The sequence below is a fragment of the Rattus norvegicus genome, chromosome 15 (assembly GCF_021556685.1).
Source record: "Rattus norvegicus strain SHRSP/BbbUtx chromosome 15, alternate assembly SHRSP_T2T, whole genome shotgun sequence".
NCBI classification, from domain to species: domain Eukaryota; kingdom Metazoa; phylum Chordata; class Mammalia; order Rodentia; family Muridae; genus Rattus; species Rattus norvegicus.
Genome location: NC_141548.1, coordinates 26135512 through 26157751, shown reverse-complemented (window position 1 = coordinate 26157751; position 22240 = coordinate 26135512).

The following is a 22240-nucleotide window of genomic DNA, read 5'->3' as shown; positions in this document are numbered from 1 at the left end:
ATGGGGGCCTCACGGTGGCGCCCTCTGCCTTCGATGGCCCCTTCTGCAGCACCGGGCAGCTCAGTCCCAGATTTCTGCACTGCATGGACCCCTCCTTGCAAAGCTTCCCCCCCACCCTGAACCTTCATTCCCACCAGTGGAACCCCATTTTAGGAAACACTGGCCTAAAAATTAGGATCTTGAGTTCTCGATGCCTTGAGATAGTGTTTGCTGTAAAGAAAGTTCTGTCTCCATACCTGCTAAGAGGTTGATTGGAGAGGAAGTTTTCTGTTATATTAAAACGAATTTAATATATCTTAAATATCCTAAAACAGCAAAAACCTTGAAAGTTCCATAGAACTCCCGGAAAACCTGTTGGAGTAGCAGGTTTTCCAAAAGCAAGCGCACGGTTTGTGTGGGCAGACAGTCTCCGACCTTTTCTAAAGTGCTCTGTAAATATCACCATTGCTTAGTTTGTGAAAGACTAATGTGTTTCCACTAACAAAACTGTCTTCAGGGTGGCTGGTCTTTAGAAGAGTGCCTGTTTCCCTACTGGGTTTTCTATTGCTGGCAGTTTTTTTTTTTTCTTTTAAAGGCAATTAAATTTGTCTAAGGGATTGTACTTCGAGGCTATCCAAGGAATTTTAATCAAGAATCAACGAGAAAGCCAAAGTTCTGAGTGGGTGTTGGAGCAGAGACAAATTAGCAGACCTTAGAAGTATTAATCAGATACATTCTCTGATATTGCTTTCTGACTAGAGGCAGGTTGTTCTCTTTTTAAAAAAAAATCTGTAAGTAAACGTTATAAATAATTTCCTCTGGAATGCTCAGCTTCTGGATCTACAAGGTGATGTTCACACAGCAGGGGGGAACTTGTGTTGCTGATTTTAACAGTGCTATTGCTTCTCTTCTGGGAGCACTAAACCACTAAGTACTTTCTTCTAAAGGAAACACCAGAAACTGTCTATATAGCAAGTTCCAAGCCAGCCAAGGCTGCATTGGAAGACCTTGTCTAAAAAAGAAAATAAAAGAAAGAAAAAGAAGAAGAAAGAGGAGGAGGAGGAGGAGGAGGAGGAGGAGGAGGAGGAGGAAGAGGAGAAAGAGGGAGGAAGGGGGAAGGGAGGGAGGGAGGGAGGGAGGGTCTGGAGAGATGGCTCAAAACTTAAGAGCACTGGCTGCTCTCACAAAGGACATGGGGTCAATTCCCAGCACCCAAATGGCATTCACTACCATCCATAACTACTTTTATGAGATCCAATGCCGTCTTCTGAATTCTATGGGTTCCTGCATGCACACGGTACACAGTCATACATACAGGCAAAACACCCACATACCATACCCACGAAAATGTTTTTAATTTAAAAAAAAAGTTAAGTAAAAGAAAGAAAAGGAACACCCTTAAAGGATGCGTTCTTTCAAAAAGGGAGATGGACTCACAAGTGAGTAGGTGGATGGTGTGGAAACTAAATGTATAAAGCTATAACCTCTGTCCTTGTAACAGAGCAAAGAAACCAGTCAACTGCCAGCCAGGGAAATCAGGCTGGAAAACCCGAAGGTCCTAGGTGTCGACACTTTAAGTTCATGTGACTTTGAAAAGCTCCCAATCGGAGGTGAGCTGGCCCCAGCGGTCTATCTTTGCACAAACTCACACACCTAGAAAACAAATACCTATAGTTTTGGGCCACCGTGGGAAGGTACTGTGAAGCCCACAGAGAAATACAATAAACTCGTCTTGCAAGAAGCGCACGCTATGACGTAAACCTTCCGATTCTCGGCGGTGCAGCTCTATTGTAAGAACCCAAACACGGAACATGGAACCAAACAGAGTAAGAAGTTCAGCACACAGGCCAGCAGAAAGCCATCAGACAGCTTTGCTAAGCTTGGCACTCCAGCCTGAGGACACATATATGCTGAAGCCTTGCCCATCCCAGTAGACCATAGAGCTAAATAAAACTCTGAGCGTGAACTGAAGCTCCCTTCTGAGAAGTCACGGGATATTAGAAATAAGGCTCTTTGTCATTAATTTCTGGAAAGAGCTGTTTTTAATTAACCTGGTAATAATTGTACTTCACAAACGAAAAGCCTTCAGATGCTCTATAATAAAAGGACTAGATATTAATAAAAGGCACACTTTTCTAAGAGGCTTAATATGCCCCGTATGTTAAGAGTTTGGTGATTTTATGGAGCCATGTCGTCTATGTAACTGCTGTTTGATGCCCTTAAAATATTCTGCTTCTTTTGTATTTTTAAGTTTTCCATATAAGATAGGCTGAGGATGACAGTGCACACCTGCTATCCCAGCCCTCAGGAGGCTGAGGCAGGAGGATTGCTGTGAGTGAAAGGGCCATCTGGGCTATGGAATAAGTTTAAGGGATGTCTGGGGTACACGGTAAAACATTGCCTCGAAAAACCAAATACACATGGGCATGTTTGTCTGGAAAAATTATAAATCATGCTTTTAATTTCATCCATCAATAAAAAATGAAAGAAAAATGAAAGAAACAAAGACCTCCTTGGTAATTACTTTTGGACTTCAGTTCTAGTTTTTCTGCCCAGATGAGGTAGCTAGGGTCAGGAACCATGCTTTCTCTTCTCCACACCCTTAGTACCTGAATCCAGCCCTGATACTCAAGCAAGGGCTCAATACACATTGGCTGAGAATGTGTGGGTGTAGAATCGAGTTGATAAAAAGGCATACATTCAAGTCTTGTCAGTTGTGGGAAAACCTGATTGCGGTTATCATGATTTAAGCAGATTGATTTTGGTATTTGTATTTCTCTCGGCACTGACTGTAGCTGGTCTTACTCATTCTTTGTATCTTGGAAAACTTCTGCTTCCCAAAGGGCTGTGCCTGAGACCATTCTCCAGAGGGATGCTGTTGGAGGTTGATCCTAAGAAGCCTGAATTCATAGGCACAGTCCGGGCTTCAGGCCTTCCTTCTCACGTACTTGCTTTCTTCTGGAAGCAGGAAGTGTGCTTTCCTGTTATCTACAGAATTAAAGGTTGCAGTGTGCGAGTGCCAGGTATGACTCACCTTTGAGCCTCAGCTGGACATGACGTTTGCTAACAGAAACAATTTCTAGGGAAGAATGAAGGACGTAATCTCTCAGAAAACCATCGTTTGTTTTGAAATCTCAACTTCGGGTATGTCTAGTCTTTCTGGAAAAAAACATATAAACAAAGAGGTAAGATATTATTGAGATAATAATTCAAATATTGAAAGGCATAGCTGAGAAAGAAGAAAAAGATTACATCAACAAGTATTTTTTACATACAACTGTGCCCAGACTTGTCTGGGAATTCAAAACCAAGGAAAACACGAGATATAACCTCAAAGACCCACAGTGAATAGATAGAGTAAATCTGTGTGCATTTGCAGGCTCTCTCTCTCTCTCTCTCTCTCTCTCTCTCTCTCTCTCTCTCTCTCTCACACACACACACACACACACACACACAAACACAATTAATAAGGTAGTGATTAAAAACAACATATGAATAATAATAATTGCAAGATGGTGAGATTAAAAGCTTACACAGAAATCTACAAGTACAAAGCACCTTCCAAGAGTGGGATTCGTCAGGCGATGCCCTCTGAAGTAGCGGGATTTGAGCAGAGCCCGTTAAATGCAGTATTTTATGTTGCCTTTATTCAACAAACATTATAACTTAAGTGTCTTTATGGGCTCAGTCCTGGCTGAGCCTCATCCTGAGGTGTCAGGATGAACAAAACAAGATCATATCCCTGCCCTTATTCTTGTAAAAATATTTCCCTTTTTTTTCTGCACATGTGTGCCGTGTATGCATGTGTGTGGGTTTGTGTGTGTTGCACAAAAATGCATACATATGAATGTGGATGCCTGAAGTTGGCCTCAGGTGTCTTCTTCTGTTGTGCTCCATTTTCTTTATTGAAAAAGAGGTCTCTGGCTGAAACTGGTGCCGGCCATTTTAGATAGTCTGGATGGTCAGTTTGCCTCCAGAGGGTTCTAAACTCTACCCCCTAGATGTTGGGATTACAGGAGTTTTCTTGTCTGCCCAGCTACTGAAAGTCCTAATTCCAATCCTCATCCTTGTGAGGCAAATGCTTTGTTACCGAATCATCTCTCCAATTCTGTTTCTTTCCATGTCTCTGAAGCACATTGAAATTTGTGGTCAAGTACTTCTGGATCCAGCTACCACAAGAGCATGGACAGTAAGGAAGAGCCCTGGCTAATGCAGAAAGGACACTCACAAACACTTCTTGATGTTGTTGGGAACAGGATCTTGAGTAGCCCAGGCTGGCCTGTAACTTAGTGTGTAGCTGAGGACAGCCGTGAGCTTCTGATCCTCCTGAGGACAGCCGTGAGCTGCTGATCCTCCGGCCTCCACCTGCCAAGTGCTGAAATTACAGGTCTGTACAACCAAGCCAGGCAGACACAAAGTTCAAACCCAAAGGAGTAGTCCCAAGACCTCAGCACAAATGAGCTTTTAGCAGCTACAAGTTCATCCTATTCTGTGTCAAAAATAAATGTAGGCTTCTGGGTTAGTATTTTACATACAAAAGAGTTACTCTGACCATTGCAGTTTCTGGAGTAACTGTAATGCAGTTGTCAATGTTCACTTGAAATTGGCATGAACTGAACTTCCTCCTTCCTTCCTCCCTCCCTCCCTCCCTCCTTTCCTTCCTTCCTCCGTCCTCTGTTTGCTGTTTCCTTTTGCTAATTGCCACATTTTTAAAATAAAAGGTAACTGACATCACCTGTAAAACAGTCTCCCTCCCCATCATGTGTTTCTAGCTGCCACCCCCATTACTGACTACCCTTTAGTTTCTGATTCTGCTTCTCCAGTTACACCCTAGTTGTGGCACCCTAACCTTTCTGGCCTTTCACGATGGCATCTACATGCTACTGTCACTTAAAGGTCTTTGCCTGGTTCTGCAGTGACATCTGCCATGAATTTTCAAATCTTACCATCAAGGTCTTCCCTAACATGTTTCTCCCTCCTCCCCTTCCTCCCCCTCCCCCTCCTCCTCTCCCTCCTCCTCCTGTCTTTTGAAGTACTCCCCTTCAATATCATGGCTTCACAGCCCACCAGAGGTGTGTGGCCGCACTTCCCTGTTTCCTCAGCACTCAATACCCTTTGTAGATTCTCTTCTGCCCCTCACTCCCTCCCTCTGAGGTTTGGCCAGAGTTCAGTCCTGTCTTCTTTCTTGTTCTTCCATTGGGTCCCTTCATGGTAAGCCCTTTCAAACATATATTTCCTTGGCTTCATGTGTCCAAAATCGTATATATCACCCCTCAGTGTCATTTACTTCTTCCCTGGTCCCTTGTGCTCCTCTGCATGTGGACAGAAGATGCAGAAAACCCTGCCATCTGATGCAGAAATCTAGCAGCTGCCCGTGCCCTCCCTCCCTCTCCACTCTTACTCAGTCCTGGAACGCAGACCCTCTAATGTCACCTCGGCGAATGTCCGTTTGTCAGCTCTTACTGTCTTCTGTCAGACTGTCATCCATTCCAAGACACCATCTTGGCCAATACTCATAACAACCCTGTTCCCTGGGAATCATATACGATACTTAGTTACAGATGAATGACACTTGTTGATACCAGGATTTGGAACCAGAAAGTACAGCTCCAGGAACCTGCCCCACACCCCAATTCTGGATATTACAGCCAGAACCTTGTACATGCTAGGAGAAGGCTGTATCACTAAGCTACGTCTTCAGCTTTCATTTAACTTTCTATTATGGGATACTGTGCTGGATAGTTTAAATTAACCTGACACAAGCTAAAGCCATATGAGAGGAGGGGACCTCAATTAAGAAAATATCTCCTTAAGATAAGGATACAGGCAAGCCTATAGGACATTTCTTGGTTCGTGATTGATGGAGGAGGAGCTAGCCCATCGTGGGTAGAGCCACCCCTGGGCTAGAAGTCCTGGGTTCTATAAGAAAGCAGGCTGAGCAAGCCATGGGGAGCAAGCCAGTAAGCAGCACCCCTCCATGGCCTCTGCGTCATCTCCTGCCTCCAGGATTCTGCCCTATTTTGAGTGCCTGTCCTGACTTCCTTTGATGATGAGCAGTGATGTGGAACTTAAGCCAAACAAACCCTCTTCTTCCCAAGTTACTTTAGTCGTGGTGTTTCACCACAGCAGTAGAAGTCTTGACTAAGACAACTAAGGTCTAACTAAGTTGTCCGGGCTGACCTTGAAGTTGGAACCTTCCTGCCTCAGCCTCCCCAGTGGCTAGGATCACGGGCCTGCCCCATAAGCTCCAGCTTAGGATCCTCACTCTAAAGCACAAGTTCTATTGTCTCTGTGCTTTGGAAGAAGAAAGTGGGCAACTCTTGAGTATATTCTCTTTCGCTAGCCAAGAGTCCAGATGTCACACCACACCGGTGACCTGTGGTCCTGCTGAGAGTACTGACTCTTAAGGCCACCCGGGCCTCCTCACCAAAATTTCCTGTTCACTGTGAGTCCAGGGGATCCTTGTGCTTGAGAAGCCTTGTCATGACCAGCTGCTGAAGGGAGGTGCGAGTGTGTGTAATCAAAGCGTTTGCCTTTGTACCCCCAACTCTTTCATTGAATAGCTCTGTCTGTGGCTCACAGCGAGACCTCTTTCGTGGAGGACAGAAGCACTTGTAACCAATAGCAACATATCTTTCCAACCCAGAAAGCTTTAGGGACACATGAGAACTGGGGAACTGGGGTAGGGGTGGGGGTGGGGTCACAGCTGTGTGATCTGAAGAATTGCTGCTCCTTCTAGGGTGCCTGGCCACGTACGACTGTGTCTTCCATCATCGCTAACAGAAAAAATGTACCAGTACAAACAAAGACACTTCTAAAAGGGATGGGTAGCCTAGAGGGAGGCCACAGTCCTCCGGTCTTACGGAACCGTCTGGCAGCTGACTCAGAGTCATTTACAGTCATACAAAGCAGAGGTGGAGTGCAACTAAGGCTTGGGTGCATGGTGCCTTGGCAATAGATGGAGACACAAAACACGAGAATCCCTAGGTCTCATAGCCTGGCTCTGGCAATGGGACCACACACATGAAATCATCTTTTGTGTTGATTATTGAGTTTCCTTTTACAAAGATTGTGTCCCGGGAACCCTTGTCTCCAGCTCTGAGGCCATGCATGAGGAGGGAAACTGTGAATGGCACCTCATCTGCATGTGCAGTGGGGGGAAGATTTGCTTTCTGCGTTTACGCTGACATCTACCAGTCTATAAGACTCTTCTTTGAAGCCTCAGAATTATCGCCAAAGACCACTATTGTCTTACAGCTTATATAAGAAAATCCGTCTCTTGGCTTTACAATTAACACTGAAACGCTAAGTGGTAATATTGATGAGTTTGGGGGAGCGAACCAAAAGTCTAGAGAAAAATGTGAATGAACATCTCTCTCTCTCTCTCTCTCTCTCTCTCTCTCTCTCTCTTTCTCTCTCAAGGCAGGCTTAGTAAAATCTCTACCACTAAATCCAATCCCATTAAAATGAGTTGTAAAAAAGTGAAGTTTGCATGCTGTTAAGCTGCTTTTGCACGGCGGCTGCAGCCCTGCATGCAGCATGTATGCGTGCGATGTTTGCGTCCCGAATCGAATCTGTGTAAAGATAGCCCTCAGATCTGCCGTCTTCTCTGAGGGGTCTTCCAAGAGAAACACCCGCCAACCCAATCCCTCCCTGACTAAGAGACACTGGGGCCTTCAGATGCAGCAGGAGGAGAAGTTGAATTGAGCACAGTTTCATAAATATCTGTGACTCGTGGATCCCACGCGGCAGAAAACCATCAGCAGAAACAGGAGACTGATTCCGCCACCCAGAACAAAGGTAGGATTTACTTTTTTTGATGGCTGTGAATTTGTCCTTCCTCATAAGAGAGGAATTTAATGAACCTCGATCCTTAAGGAAGTCAGAAGCAGATAACCGAAAGTAGACTTGGGTCTTCCTTATCTCCCTTGCTCACCTCAGCCACACACCAGGCCTCAGCCCAAACCTCCAAACCCTCATCTGCCCACTGAAGTGCAGACATCTTTCAACTTTGACCTAAATGGTGATTGAACTTTCATCCCAAGGAAGCAGTTTTGAGCATTAAGCCACTTGGAGACTTGAAAAGCCCCTGGATGTGTGAGCTCTTCTTAAGCAAGAATCCCAATACCCTGGTCTCTGGCTAGCCAATGAAATTGACCCTGCATGTCCCAATCCTAGAGGTGCTGTGCTGGATGTAGCTATCCACCAGCAGGAGATGCTTCTGCCTGACCCGTTTTAATAGATAAATAAGCTGCCTGAGAAAAAGATAAAGAGTCAATTCCAGACACTTTATATGGAAGAAAGTACATATACAACTTAAGAAAGCAGAAGGGAAAGGGGAAAAAATATAAGCATTTTTAGGGTACATCACGCTCGTATTTTGGGATCCACTTATAGCCAGCCAAAAATCATACCGTACGGTGTCGAGATGGTTTTGCAGGTAAAGTCACTTGCCACACACAAAGCTTAAAGACCCCAGTTCCGTCCTCAGACCTACCCAGTGGAAAGAAAGAATTGACTCCCTGAAGTTGTGCTCTGACCTACACACACACACACACCTGACCTACACACACACACCACCAAATGCACATGCGTGCACCCCACAGAAATAAAAGTAAGGGGGAAAAAATCACAGTATCTCGTAATGTCTTTAGGAAACACAGCATTACAAACAATAGCTGTTTGAATGGACAACCCTCTCTATTCCTGACTAAATTTATGGAGGATTTGCCTTTAGCCACAAGCAGACCCAGATGAGGATATGCCTCAAAGAGACCATCTGAGGGGCAGAGTAAGTCTGAGAGGATTAACAGCAGAATAAAACCCAGATTAAATCAAATAACCAAAGAGAAATTAGTAGCGCTAGAAAGGTTTTAATGTCTGTCTCGGGGAAACGCCTACCTCAGTGCACTGGTAGAGGAGGGGGGACCTGGCGGCTGTCAATCAAAGTCCCAAACTAACTTTGATTTCTGTTTGGAACGTTCCTGGCTTGCTCCTTTAAAGAAGTAATTTATACTAGCTTTATTTTTCCTGTCAGTTAAAGTTATGGAGGTTGCCAAAACACTGTCACTTCTTATAACCGATCGCTGCCCCCTCCTTCCCAGGGCTGTCATAAGTGTCTCCAGTGCGTTTGTCTTTGGAATGTCACTCCTTTATTGCCTCTGGTGGGTCTTGTCTCACCCTGGCATTTTTACTGCGGTAGACACATTGCTATATTACAACAGGCCAAAGGTCGTTCACACAGCCATCAATTGGAAGAATGATTTTTTTTCTTTTGGTTAATAAAACTAACTTTCTTCGCTGAGGGCCGCTTGCTGTGAGGAGGGTTTATATTTGCCAGATCACAGTGTTCTGGAAAATGATGAAATGTCAAGCATCAAATTATAATGACTTGTCAAAAAATCAAATTCCCTGGTGGGACTGGAGAGATGACTCAGCAGTTATGAGCTCGAACCGCAATTCCAGAGGATCCAAGTTTGAGTCCCAGCTTCCCAGTCAGGTGGCTCCCAGCCTTGCAGTGTCAACCCCAGGGCAATCTGATGCCTCAGGCACCTGCACTCCCATGTACGGTCCTCCTCATAAGAGACACCCACACACATACTGAATAATAAAGCTGTGGAAACAAGTAAACCCCACTAAGACTTCCGTTTGAATCACGTGGATCTTGAGGATGAAAAGAAAGTCCTGTTATGCAGTGAGGTGACAAGCTGAAGCAAACTCACGTTTGCAAGCACCTGTGGCGAGTGTTAACTGCCCTGTAGCCTCACACAGCACTGGGGAGCAGAGGTGAGTGTTGGCCAAGGCCAGGGTCTCAGGGTAGGAGGTGGAGAAGGTGGAAGTGCCACCTTGTTCTCTGACAAGCTAATTCATTCCTCTCAGCTGGGGTTTTTTTAAGTGCAAGATGGGCGGGACAGCTCCTCAGTTTATGCAGAGGAAGAATAGGTACAGGAAGAATAGGTACACTATCGGCTGGCTCTCTAAACGTGTCTTAGTCAGTGAGGGCCCTCTGCTGCGTTCACAGATAACTCTGTTCCCACGAGCTTGGGACACCTCGACCACTCTTGCTGAAGCTTTTGTCCACTATAGGTTCCTGGAGTGAGTGTTGGTCAGTTTGAAGCAGTCACTGAGGGCCTCAGGTGATAGGGCAACAGCTGAGGGGGAAGAGTGCTCTAACATGGTGGTGAACAAAAGTGCCACTCAGAAGTGACCGATAGGACTTGGCAGCAAACTAATATGGCCCCAGGTACCTACCAAAGGCTGTGGGGGCGTATGCTGGAAATATTTGGCAGTCACCATCAATGGTCCCACAAAACATTTTATGTACTTCAATGTGGGTGTACAAGGGTATATGGAGGGGCAGAGGAGGGAGAACAGAAAGGGAAGGAGGAGGGGGATCAGAGAGAGACTTAACCTCTCTCATTCTGTCGGTGGATCAGAGAGACTTGCTCCAAGTTAGTCTCCGTGGAAAGCAGAATGATCATTTCCATGGCAACCAGAAACTTTTCATGGGGACTTCGTCCCACCTGATGCCCAGGCAATTTAAGCAAAGGTGGCTGGGGGTGCTGCATGGGGACAGGGAGTACCTAATCTACAGGGAGGAGCCTTCTACTGTTTCTCTCAGTACGTTTTCAGGGGCCATTTTCCCTCAGCAAGTCGATGTGGTTCACATGAATTAATTAGGAAGAGAGAGAGAGAGAGAAGAATCTACATGGGTGACAAGATCCATCAGCTAAATGCCACCTGGGGAGAAGCTTTTGGGTAATTAGGGCACTCTGTTGCAGTCATGGCTGGGGCAGTGTCACACTGATGTGATACTAGTCTGGTCATTTTAACTCTCAGACTCTTATGTATGGAGATAAGCCTAAACTTGCTGGGGGTTTGAGTCACACATAACAGATTACATTATAACTCTGGCTCTGGAAGGACATTGCTAAGCCTCTGTCTGGCACAGGCAGGCTCGATGATGATCCCAGTTCATTATTTCAAGCAACCGTTAGTCCGTCGGGGCTCACAGATCCGCCGCCCCCCTCCCCCCTCCCCTGCCCTCCGTAGAAAATGCAACATTCCGTTCAGTTCCATTAATAAAGTAAGGCTCAGAAATGGAATTTCCCAGGTGAACTCTGTCCTGGTCATGTGGCGAGCTACACAGTGCAGGGAAAATACCAAGGGCACTGGGGCACCTGCCACACCAGCAGACCCAGAAGCTCTGAGCTTTCTAAGCATCCCTGGACTCGGGACCATGGGTCAAAGTTGCATTCCTGACCCAGCTGGTGGGTTGGAACCGGTTAGGGGAGGCCCCAGCTGATTGGCAATGGCGCCAACTAACGACCTAGTCCTGCTGTGGTCTGAACCAGTGAGCATCTCCCAGCACAACCATGTCCCCAGTGGGATCTCAGGGCTTCCTGAAAAGGGGCATTCTGCAGGAAGCCTTGGGCTAGAAGTTAGCAACCCCCAGGTTCTGATACTAATTCTGCTGCTCCCTGGCCTCGGTCCACCCACGTACTCTTTCTGGTCCCGCCTTCTTTCTAATAAAATGTTGCATCTGAATTAGCTGGTGCTTTATAAACTTCATTTCCCCATCTGCATTCCTAAATAAAATCTGATTATCCTGAGTTAGCAGAGAAGTTGTGAGACTTGAGAACCGATCGGTACCTTGAAAACTAGGAAGTCTTTTTTTTTTTTTCTTTTTCACATTGAGCTTGTGCACCTTTATGGCCTGAGAAGGTAAGCACATGAATCCATTGTGCCGTTCACTGTGAGCCACAGCCCACTGGCTTCTCCACCCTTGCAGAATTCCAGGGAGCTGGAGAGACCCCGAGGCAGAGCAGATTTAGAACAGGTGTCCTCCCTTTCAAAGTCCTGGGGGTGGAGACATGTAGAGATTCACGACTTCAATTCCAGCACTCGGGAGGCAGAGGCAGGTAGATCTCTGTGAATTTGAGACCAGTCATGTCTACATAGCCAGCTCCGGGTCAGCCAGAGCCACAAAGTGACACAAGAGGGTGTGCATGCGGGGTTGGGGGTTGGGAGTAAAAGGTAATCTGGAGATCCAGAGTCCTGAGCAGAAGCCTGTAGTGGGGCCCACACCCAGGACGGTCCACACCAAGAGTTGCATAGTTATGCAGCAAACTGATCTGAGGTAGGGGCAAGCGGAAGAAAATCTGTGTAATTAGCATCTGGCGCCAACTAGTTTGTGCCGATTAGAAAAAACAACTGCGTCCATTTTAGGCCTTGACTTCTGTCTGTTTGGCTTCCCTTCCGGAAGTATCCCAATACACAAATGGAGTTTATTACAAATAGCTTAGGTTTTTTGTTTTTTGGTTTTTTTTTTTTGTTTGCTTTTGGTTTTGCTTTTTTGTTTGTTTGTTTGTTTTTGGTTTTTCCTTGTTTGGGGTTTGTTTATTTTTAACACTATGGAGAAGCATTGCACTCTGCGCCCTGCGCCCTGCACACCTTACTTTAAAGCTCCGAGGGCCTCCAGGACTCGATCTCCAACATAGCTGCTCTAGAAACGGAAACCATTTTCCAGACGAAAACTGAACAAAGTTCCCACAAAGCCAAAACCTGTGTCTCCTATGTGTCTGACGCTAACTCTAACTGCCTCCTCAGGCCCTTTCCTCTTGGCTCGGGGCCCCAGTTTAATCGCTGTGGGAGGAAAACCAGCTCAAGAAAAACAGAAAAAATAAAAACAAAAACAAAAACAAAAAAACACCGGGTTGGTTTTTCACCCGTGTCGGTGTGTTTCTGTGCTCAAGCCTCTCTGAGTTTAAGCTGGTCCGGGGTAAAACCAATGAGGCATAGCAACGCTTTATGTCCTCAGGAGAACGCCCTGCTTCTCTGTGGAACTGTGTGGCCCCATTGAGTTGTCTCGCATTTTCCTATTAAAATACTGTCGCCGCGTTTATTTAGTGTGTGTTGGTGGGTGATTGTTGAGATACAGAGGACAGCCGTTAGGAGTTCCTGGGTCAGGAGGTTTGAACTCAGGCTTGGCAGACACTGCCTCTGAATGTCAGTCTTGCCAGCCTGTTTTAAAAGACGCCATACATAGGTAAAAGAGTTTGCTTTCCTCTTAGCTTAGTTTAATACTTTTGTGAACCACAGGATGGAGTAGAGACTGGGACTGGAGTTGGGGTAACCTGTGGTGCGTTGACCTCATCTAACTAGAACAGTCTTTACTCAAGCTGAGAACAACCCAAATCTAGACCTTTGGCTTTTCCCACGAAGCACAGAGACATTAAAAAGCTCTTAATTTTGGACAGTGGTAGCTCATACCTTTAATCCCGAGGCAGAGGCGGAGGCGGAGGCGGAGGCGGAGGCGGAGGCGGAGGCGGAGGCGGAGGCGGAGGCGGAGGCGGAGGCGGAGGCGGAGGCGGAGGCGGAGGCGGAGGCGGAGGCGGAGGCGGAGGCGGAGGCGGAGGCGGAGGCGGAGGCGGAGGCGGAGGCGGAGGCAGATCTGGGTGAGTTTAAGGCCAGCCTGGTCTACAGGGCAAGTTCCAGGGCGACACAAAGAGAAACCCTGTCTAGAAAGCAAAACAGAACAAAAGTATTTGGCAAAACTATAGCAAGGAATGTTGAGAAAAATAACAACCACCTTGGGTTTGCCAGATCGGCAGGTATACAAGACACCTTGTGAAGTTTGAATTAAGTAAAGAGTGGATAGGTTTATTGCATGAGACACACTTACATTAAAAATATAATTTTGTTGTTTACCTTCCTGGTGGTTTAAATAAAAATGGCTCTCATAAGATCGTAGGGAATGGTACTTACTGTTAGGGGGTGTGGCCTTGTTGGAGTAGGTGTGGCTTGTGGGAGGAAGTGGTGGGGGCGGCAGGGGGTTGAGATTCCAGATGTTCAAGCCAGGCCCAATGGCTCACTTTTTTTTCTGCTGCTCTCAATCCAGACATAGAACTCTCAAGCTCCCCGTCTAGCACCATGTCGGCCTGCATGCTGCCATGCTTCCTATCATGATGCTAATGGACTGAGTCTCTGAACTGTAGACCAGCCCTAGGTAAATGTTTTAATGTATGAGTTGCTGTGGCCATGGTATCTATTCCCGGCAATAGAACCTTGACTAAGACAGTATGAACTTTGGCCTTAACTAACAACCCTAGGTGAAAGGAACCATGCTTAGGGACCACACTAGGACATGAGGTACCAGCTGTCAACCTCTCCTTTTGATAAGCACTCCTACAGTGTATCTGGAAAGTGCAGGGTGGTTTGTTTTCCATGCTATATTTGTGGAGTGCAGTGTGGGCGGGGGTGTCTATAAGGCAGAGAGTGTTTCCATACTGTATTTGAGATGTGGTATAGTACAACTAGTGGGTGTTTCCACACTACCTGTGCCGTGATGTAGATCAGTGAGCCCTCTAATTTTATGTCCACTTGACAGAAACTAGAGTACCCTGGGAGGAGGGACCCTCAATTGAGAAAATTCCCTATAATATTGAGTTGTAGGCAAGTTTACATTTTTCTTAATAGGTGACGTAGGAGGGCCCAACTCACTGTGGGCGGTGCCACCCCAGAGCTGGTGGTCCTGAGTTCTATATGAAAGCAAGCTGAGCAAACCATAGGGAGCAACCCAGTGAGGATAGCCCCTCCCTGGCCTCTGTATCAGCTCCTGCCTCCAGGTTCCAGCCCTGACATCCTTTGGTGATGAACAGTGGTATGGAAGTGGAAGCAAAATAAACCCTTTCTTCCGCAACTTGCTTTTGGACATTGTGTTTCATTCATAGCAATAGAAATACTAACTAAGCCAATTAGCAATGCCACACTCTATCTGAGAAATGCTGCCTTTCTGTAAGGAGAAGTTGTGCTGGTCAGCTCATGCCTTTAATTCCAGCAGTTGGGAGGCAAAGGCAAGCAGATCTCTGAGTTTGAAACCAACTTAGCCTACAGAGTGAGTTCCAGGATAGCCACGGCTACGAAGAGAAACCCAGTCTCAAAAAACAAACAACAGCCACAGAAACAAAAAAGAATAGCTTATGTCATTGTTTTTATTGTGTTGGAATGAAATTCACAGATACTGTAGTCTGACTACCTTAATAACTTTGAAAATCAACTTAAGGTCCTAATTATAAGAAATAAAAATTCTAAAGTTTTGTCTTACTTTTAATGGTGTGTCCATGTGTGGCTATGTTCTTGTGAACAGAATGGGAGTGATAGCAGAGACCAGAAGAGGGATTGGGACCCCTGGAGCTGAAGTCACAGGGGGGGGGTGTTGTGAGCTGCCTGTTATGGGTGCAGGGAATAGAACTCAGGTCCTCTGGAAGAGCAGTGTGTGCTCTTAACTGTCAAGCCATCTTTCCAGCCCAATAAATTTAAAAAACAGACAACGTGCTGTATTTGCTACTTGTCTGTAAGAATTGGGCATTTGGTGGGCTGTATGGAGCCCTGGATATTACAGACATCTTTCTTTTCTGGACCCCAGTTACTTAATGCTCACACAGTCTTTGTGGTGACCCCAAATCATAGCCCCATACACATTTCCAAAATGATCCACAAGACAGGTCCTATCCTAGGGCTGTTAGGGGACCGTTTGGGAGCAATCAGTGACAGGAAAATGTTGAGGATGGTGGCTGAGGCTGACAACCCAGGTAGGCATCAGCTGCTTCTGTCTAAGGAAACATGACTGGAACTAGCTGAGACTGGAGGGAAAGACAAGAGGGTGAATTACACGGGAGCTCTGAAATAAGGGAGACTTTATTCTGGAATAAATGAATTCTGTTTATTCTTAGACCTCTGTAGCAGTTCCAAGAGGGGTGGCATGGGAGTTTACGTGGTCAGAGATGGAACCTGGAAGGCAAGGAAGCATCAACCACGTTGATTGTAGTCACCTGAGGAGATGAGATCACTCAAATGAGGACCCTATAAAAAGAGATGGGACCCATGGACACCACCCTGAAAACAGTCTATGAAAAAATTCATTCTTCTATTGTGGATGGATGAAGCAATTTTCATGGGTCATCCTATCTCAAGACCCAGATCAAAAGTCTGTTTCTTCTAGCCTCAAGATCCAAATCAAAGGCATGCCTTCTTGCTTCAAGATCTGGATCAGCTGTGCCCTCCATTACTGGATGGTAGTTCATTCCAGATATAGTCAGGCTGACAACCAAGAATAGCTATAACAATCCATCCCTTGTCAACCCGACACCCAATCATATCTCCTTAAATCCAAATGAAAACAATGACTAGGTCGTAATAACACCTAGTATGTTATAACTGTCCCTTGTACAACCACAAATGCATTGTAAATTTAGAATAGGTGGCAACGTCCCTTGGGGAACATCCTTCGACAAGATGAAAGCTTAGCTGAGTGGGATCTTGCTCTGAGGTTACCACTTCCTTAATTCCGTTTAAAAACTTTAATCTCTGTCTCTGTGAACACAGGATTTAGCTCCATTCTACTTCCTGGAACTCCCTAAATCCTTGAACCATATATTTTCTATTTTTTTCTGTCTTAACTTTCTACATTTGATCAAAAATGCTCTCATAAAGATGAACCGCAAGACAGAGTCTATGCTAGGCTGTTTCGAGATTCCCTTTGCCAATACAATTAATCTAAATCTCTTTACTTTAGACTCAGGTGGACTCTTCAGACAAGGACAAAAAGCAGCCACATCTTCACCAAAATATCACAAGAATAATCTCTAGACAACATACTAAAAGTCTTCTCCTCTGAAACCTCTTGAGCCAGGCCCCCACAGTTCAAATCACCCTCAGCATCACTGTCTTCTACATTTCTACTAACATGGTCCATTAAGCACTGCCTGAAGTATTCTATAGCTTTCCCAAACCAAAGTTCCAAAATCCTCATTCCTCTGAACAAAAGTATTCTCAGGCCTGTATAACAGCAATACCCCACTCCTGGTACCATCTTCTGTCTTAGTTATGGTTTTACTGATGTAAAGAGACATCATGACCAAGGCAACTCTTATAAAGGACAATATTTAATTGGTGCTGACTTGAAGGTTCAGAGGTCCAGTCTATTATTATCATGGTAGGAAGCATGGCAGCACCCAGGCAGACATGGTGCTAGAGAAGGAGCTGAGAGTTCTACATCCTGATCCTCAGGCAGCAGAGGGGGACTGGATTCCACGCTGGACAGAACTTGGGCATAGGAGATCTCAAAGCCCACCATAGTGACACACTTCCTCCAGCAAAGCCACATGTACTCCAACAAGGCTATACTTCCTAATAGCGTCACTCAACATGAGCCGAGCAATCAGACACATGAGTCTACCAGGGTCATACCTATTCAAACCACCACAATTACCAAAACAAAACAAAAACCAAGTTAAACTTAGATAAATTTACTTTGTTTAGGGGTTCAGAGGGATCAATCCATTGTGGCAGGAAAGATATATCAATGCTGAAAATTGAATCATTGTGACTAGCTGGCTTTCTCCCCCCACCCCCATTTAGTAAAGCTTCCCAACCCATGGAATGGCCTTTCCTTTTCAATTATTCCTCTCTAAAAACACCCTCACAGACACATCCAAAAGTGTGCCTTAGCAGTCTCCTAGGTCCAGTCAGGTTGACAGAGGAGATTAAATTATTACAAGCATGAATCTACTCTGTAGATACATACCACCCCAGGGAGGATCTTTTGCACTCATGTTCTCCTGGAACCTAGTATCCATGTTGACTTCTATGCTTCTTACAGTGTTGGCTACTTATTTACATGTTTATTCTCAGGTTGTTAGCCCATTGAATGGGACGCGTGTCCTACTTACCTTTGAACCACAGGACATAGCCCCAGTGATTATTTTCTGAAATGAGGTAAACATGAACATGTAAAAGCGTAGACTGTGGCTTCTGTGGAGCCTCCTGGGTAACTCAAAGTCTTACACAGAAAAAAATTAAAACCCTTGGAACAGTTTCTGATCTACTTGAAATGAGATAGGACATCACCTAGTAAAATTGTTTGGTGAAACCATGCCTTAATAACTATGGCTACAAGAACCATCAGGTCTTACCTAGCTTTGAGACAGAGCAATCTGAAAGTCTTTGTAATGTACATCTATACTCAGATATGACTTGTAGTTGTGATGTCATGCAGGTTCCCAGTAAACCTATAAGAATGCATATGAGTTGGTTGTCTATGCTACAGACTATTCATATACACAGATCCATATGTCCCAAATGTGATGGCATTTTGGAGTGGGTCTTTGGGAGATGATTAGGGTTAGATGAGTTCATTAGGATGAGTTCCTTAGGATACGATGAATGCCTTATATATAGAGGAGATCAGAGTTTTCTCACCCTGTGTGTATGCACCAAGGAAGGCAGGTGGTAATGATGTTATGGTGCCTTAGTGTCATTTTCTGTTGCTGTGATAAAATACACTGACAAAAGCAGCTTAGTAGAGAAAGGGATTCCTTTAGCTCACAGTGCCAGGGCATAGTCATCTATCTCAGGGAAGTTAGAATGTCAAGAACTGGAAGCTTCAATCACATTGTATCCATAACCAAGAAAAACATAATGAGTTAATGCCCATGGGATGGACCTCATCTCCCCCTGCTGCATATACAATCCAGGAGCCAAGCCCAGGGAATGCTGCCGCCCATGTTGCCATCAATACATAACCAATACAGTCCCCCCCACAGACATGCCCACAGGCAAGGCTGACCTGGGAAATCTCTCCCTGAGACTCTGTTCTAGATTATGTCAACTTGACAACTTAAACTCTCACACATGTCCTCTCTAGAACCCCTTCATGTTGGCACCCTGACCTCCCACTTCCTACCTCCGAAACTGTGAGAAATGAATGTGTGCTTTTTAATCCACGGGGGCTGTGCATTTTGGTCACAGCAGCCTATGCTGACTGAGACAGGATATGCAGCTTTTGAATGCTGATGACTAGAATTCAGATGGTAATAAAGTTGGCCAAGTGAAGGAGTACGCAAGGGAAAAATGAAAAGTCTTCAGAGAATGCGGAATGCATTCTCTTCTGAACACTGTTTGGGACAGAAAGAAAATTCTGCATAGCATCTGCTATTGTGGCCCTCCTCCTTGCGTGTTTACGCTAGTTCTGAACATGATTTGTCTCCCAGCTTGTGATTATTTTACAGTTAGTTCTGTGCTTGGCCACAAGTAAAGCGGCCTAGACTTCGTGAGAATAGAAAAGTCATTTTTTCCCTGTCTAGCATTTGCATGAAAATAAAAAAGTAAAATACAAGACATAAACACCCCAAATACTAAGCGGGATGTCGTGCTCTTTCAGTGTATTTCAAAGTATTCATCGGATACTTTCAGAGATGCCTGCCATTGTCGAGCCTTCCTCTCACGGGCTTCCTGGTATGTATTATTTATGTCTGTGGGTCGTTGTTGTTCGTCTAAGCACTAATACAAGTTCTTTAAATTGCAGGTGATTCCAAGCGTCTACTTCTTTGCTTGTTTGTTTCTAGAATACGGTTGGAGGGACACAGCAGTAGCCTCGAGAGCTGCCGAGTGACTGAAGTCATAGGATAGAACAGGGAGTTTAATTCTTGCCAAGTGAATGATGGATGCAGTGTTCTTCCCAAGTATTGGTGGCGAAGTCTCACTGCTGGGGTTGGTATCTCTGAGCTTAACCCCTGCGGCGACTTTGGTAGACCAGGCTCTCTTTCTGGGGTGAAGAAGAACACATCTGAGAAACTAGATAATAGAACGAATAAGACATTTGGTAAATAAAAGCAACTAAAACTCGAGAAGCAGCACACACGTGGAAAAACAGATAATGGCGCAAGTAAGACATTCAGCAAATATGACCAAATGATGCAATAGAGTTTGGCCTGAGCCAGGCATCAGGATGCAGTTCTCCATCCAGTGTCTGTTTCGTCTCCCTGGGTTTATTTTTTAATGAGGCAGGCTCCGAAGGTCACAAACACATTTCATTGGCCTGTTCTCCAAGGTAGGTAAAGTCAGAAATGCTATGATAACCATATACATACTCTAGGGGGCGGGGCTTGTGTTCAAGACAAAGTAGACCTTTCTGCAACACAGCCCCTCCTCCATTTCCGGGATGAGGAAGAACTGGGCCAAGCAGAGGGTTTTAATGGGGAGAGAGCCAGGCACAGGCAATGACTGACCACTCCACTCGCTTCCCTGGGGACACAAGGGGTAGCTATTGCACAAGGGGCATAAAACACCTTCATTGATACACATGAAGAGTGGTTGCAATTTCTCTTCCTCTGCACAGCAATCTGACCTCTCTCCTTTACCCTTGAAAATGCCATTAAAGGATTCTGCTTTCATCGGAGGAGTCCATATACAGCCCTATTAATCTTCAGGACAACGTCCACATGAAAATGATCCGAGCCTGGCGGATGACTGCACTGGTCTGCTTGCAAGAGATTCACAGAGGTCCACGCAAGTCATCCTACTTAAGGGATCTTCCTTCTGTCTTCACCCTCACCTCATCTGCCCACAGCTCTCCACCTCCCCGGGGCTCATTGTAGCCCTCTTTCTGAGATGGAGGGTCAGTTCAGAGGGCAGCTGTTGCCTCCTCTCTCTCCAGGAAACAAGCTCTCCTCATAAGGATTCTTTTTCCCAGCAAGAGAAGATGACCTGGAAATTTGACAGTACCGGAGTTACAGACAACTCTTTCTCAAGAGAGAAATATTACCTTATAGAAACCAGCTCTTTATCCTGCTGTGAAACTGTACTGTGTTCTGCGGATTGTCTCTGATTAGAGCTGGGTGACCTGGGGGAAGCTCGGAGGGCTGCCTTCTGCACACCTCAAAGGCAGCTGGAATCGTATGTGACCCTGAAAAGAAGCCGCAGCGTTACTTAGGGGGGAGGCGGGGGAAAGACAACGATGCCAATATCAGCCAGCACATTCCTTGCTCAGAGCGAACGAGAACGTTCTTAAACACACCAGGAGAAAAGTCCCGAAGGTTTCAAAACTCCCGGTGATGGTAAAGTTCTTGGCTAACTTCCTAGAGCATTATCAGGCATTATAAATGTCCTTTGAATTCACGCAGTCCCTAAGAACAAAAGAATTGTTTGGAGGATTTTAGTGTTTACTCTTTTGGGGGTCTGAAGGCTCTATTTGTAACTTCTTAATAAAATCAAATTTTTGTCATGCTAAAAAGGGAAGAAAATGGTAAATTACTTTTGAAACATAAATAGGCATTTAATCAGTTAGTTAGATAATATTTGTTGAGCACTGGGGTGTACTAAGCAATGCTATAGGGATAAAGCCATGGTGGTGACCCAGATGAGCTTTGTCCCTGCCTTCCTGATGTACCCCAGTGGGCAGAGTAGGCTTACAGTAAATCACGTCTAAGGAAAAATGCAAGTGACCACAGCATCCCTCTTCAGAGATTATTAAGAACTTTCTGCAGGATTTAGACATGCGCTGAACTGTAAAGACAAGGAGACCTTGAAAATACTGAAGGCACAGCTTGGGGATTTACCTGCCAAAAGCCCAGAGTCCCATCTCCTACAACAGGGAAATTCATTATTTGAACTGGTATCCAATGGATGAAGATATTGTAAACATAATGCGTGTATTCTTGACTAATGGTTGACGTGGGGGGAGGGTAGGACCTGGCCCATTGTGGGTGATGTTATACCTAGGTAGGTGGTCCTGGAGTGGACAAGACAACAAACTGGGCAAGCCAGGAGGAACAAACCAGTAAGTAGCACCACTCCATGGCTTCTGCTTTAGTTCCTGCCTCTAGGTTCCTGCTTGAGTTTCTACCCTGACTTCCCTCAGTGGTAAAATGTTATTTCAGAGTTTTAAGGTGAAATAAACCCTTTCCTTTTCAAGTTGCTTTTGGTCATAATGTTTATCAGGACAGCAGAAACTTCAACTGAGACTCTAGCGTCCATTACTTGTATTTCTTTTTTAGATGTATTTTACTTTATTCTTGGACAACTTCATACATAGATACAAAGTATCTTCAACATATCCACTGACTAATTCCCCTCTCTCATTCCCTTGGATAGGTGTCCAACACGTCCTTCTCCTAATCCCGTGCCCTCTCCTCTTTCTTTTGCAGGTAACCATAATGGTAGTGAGTTCATGGGTGCAAGAACGACTCTGTTCTGTACAGAAGTATTTCAAAGCACTGCTTCCCACACCCCAGATGTTACATGCCTTCTGCCTCCTTACCACATTTTCTGAGCTGCAAAAGGAGTTCACATAGACGTCTCGTTTAGGGCTGAGCTCTCAACAGTCACTCATTCCCAGCACGATGACCAGATACCAGTGTCCACAGAAGAAGCCTTTCTGGTTACAGTTGAAATCAGCACTGGAACTTGGCTGAATTAGAAA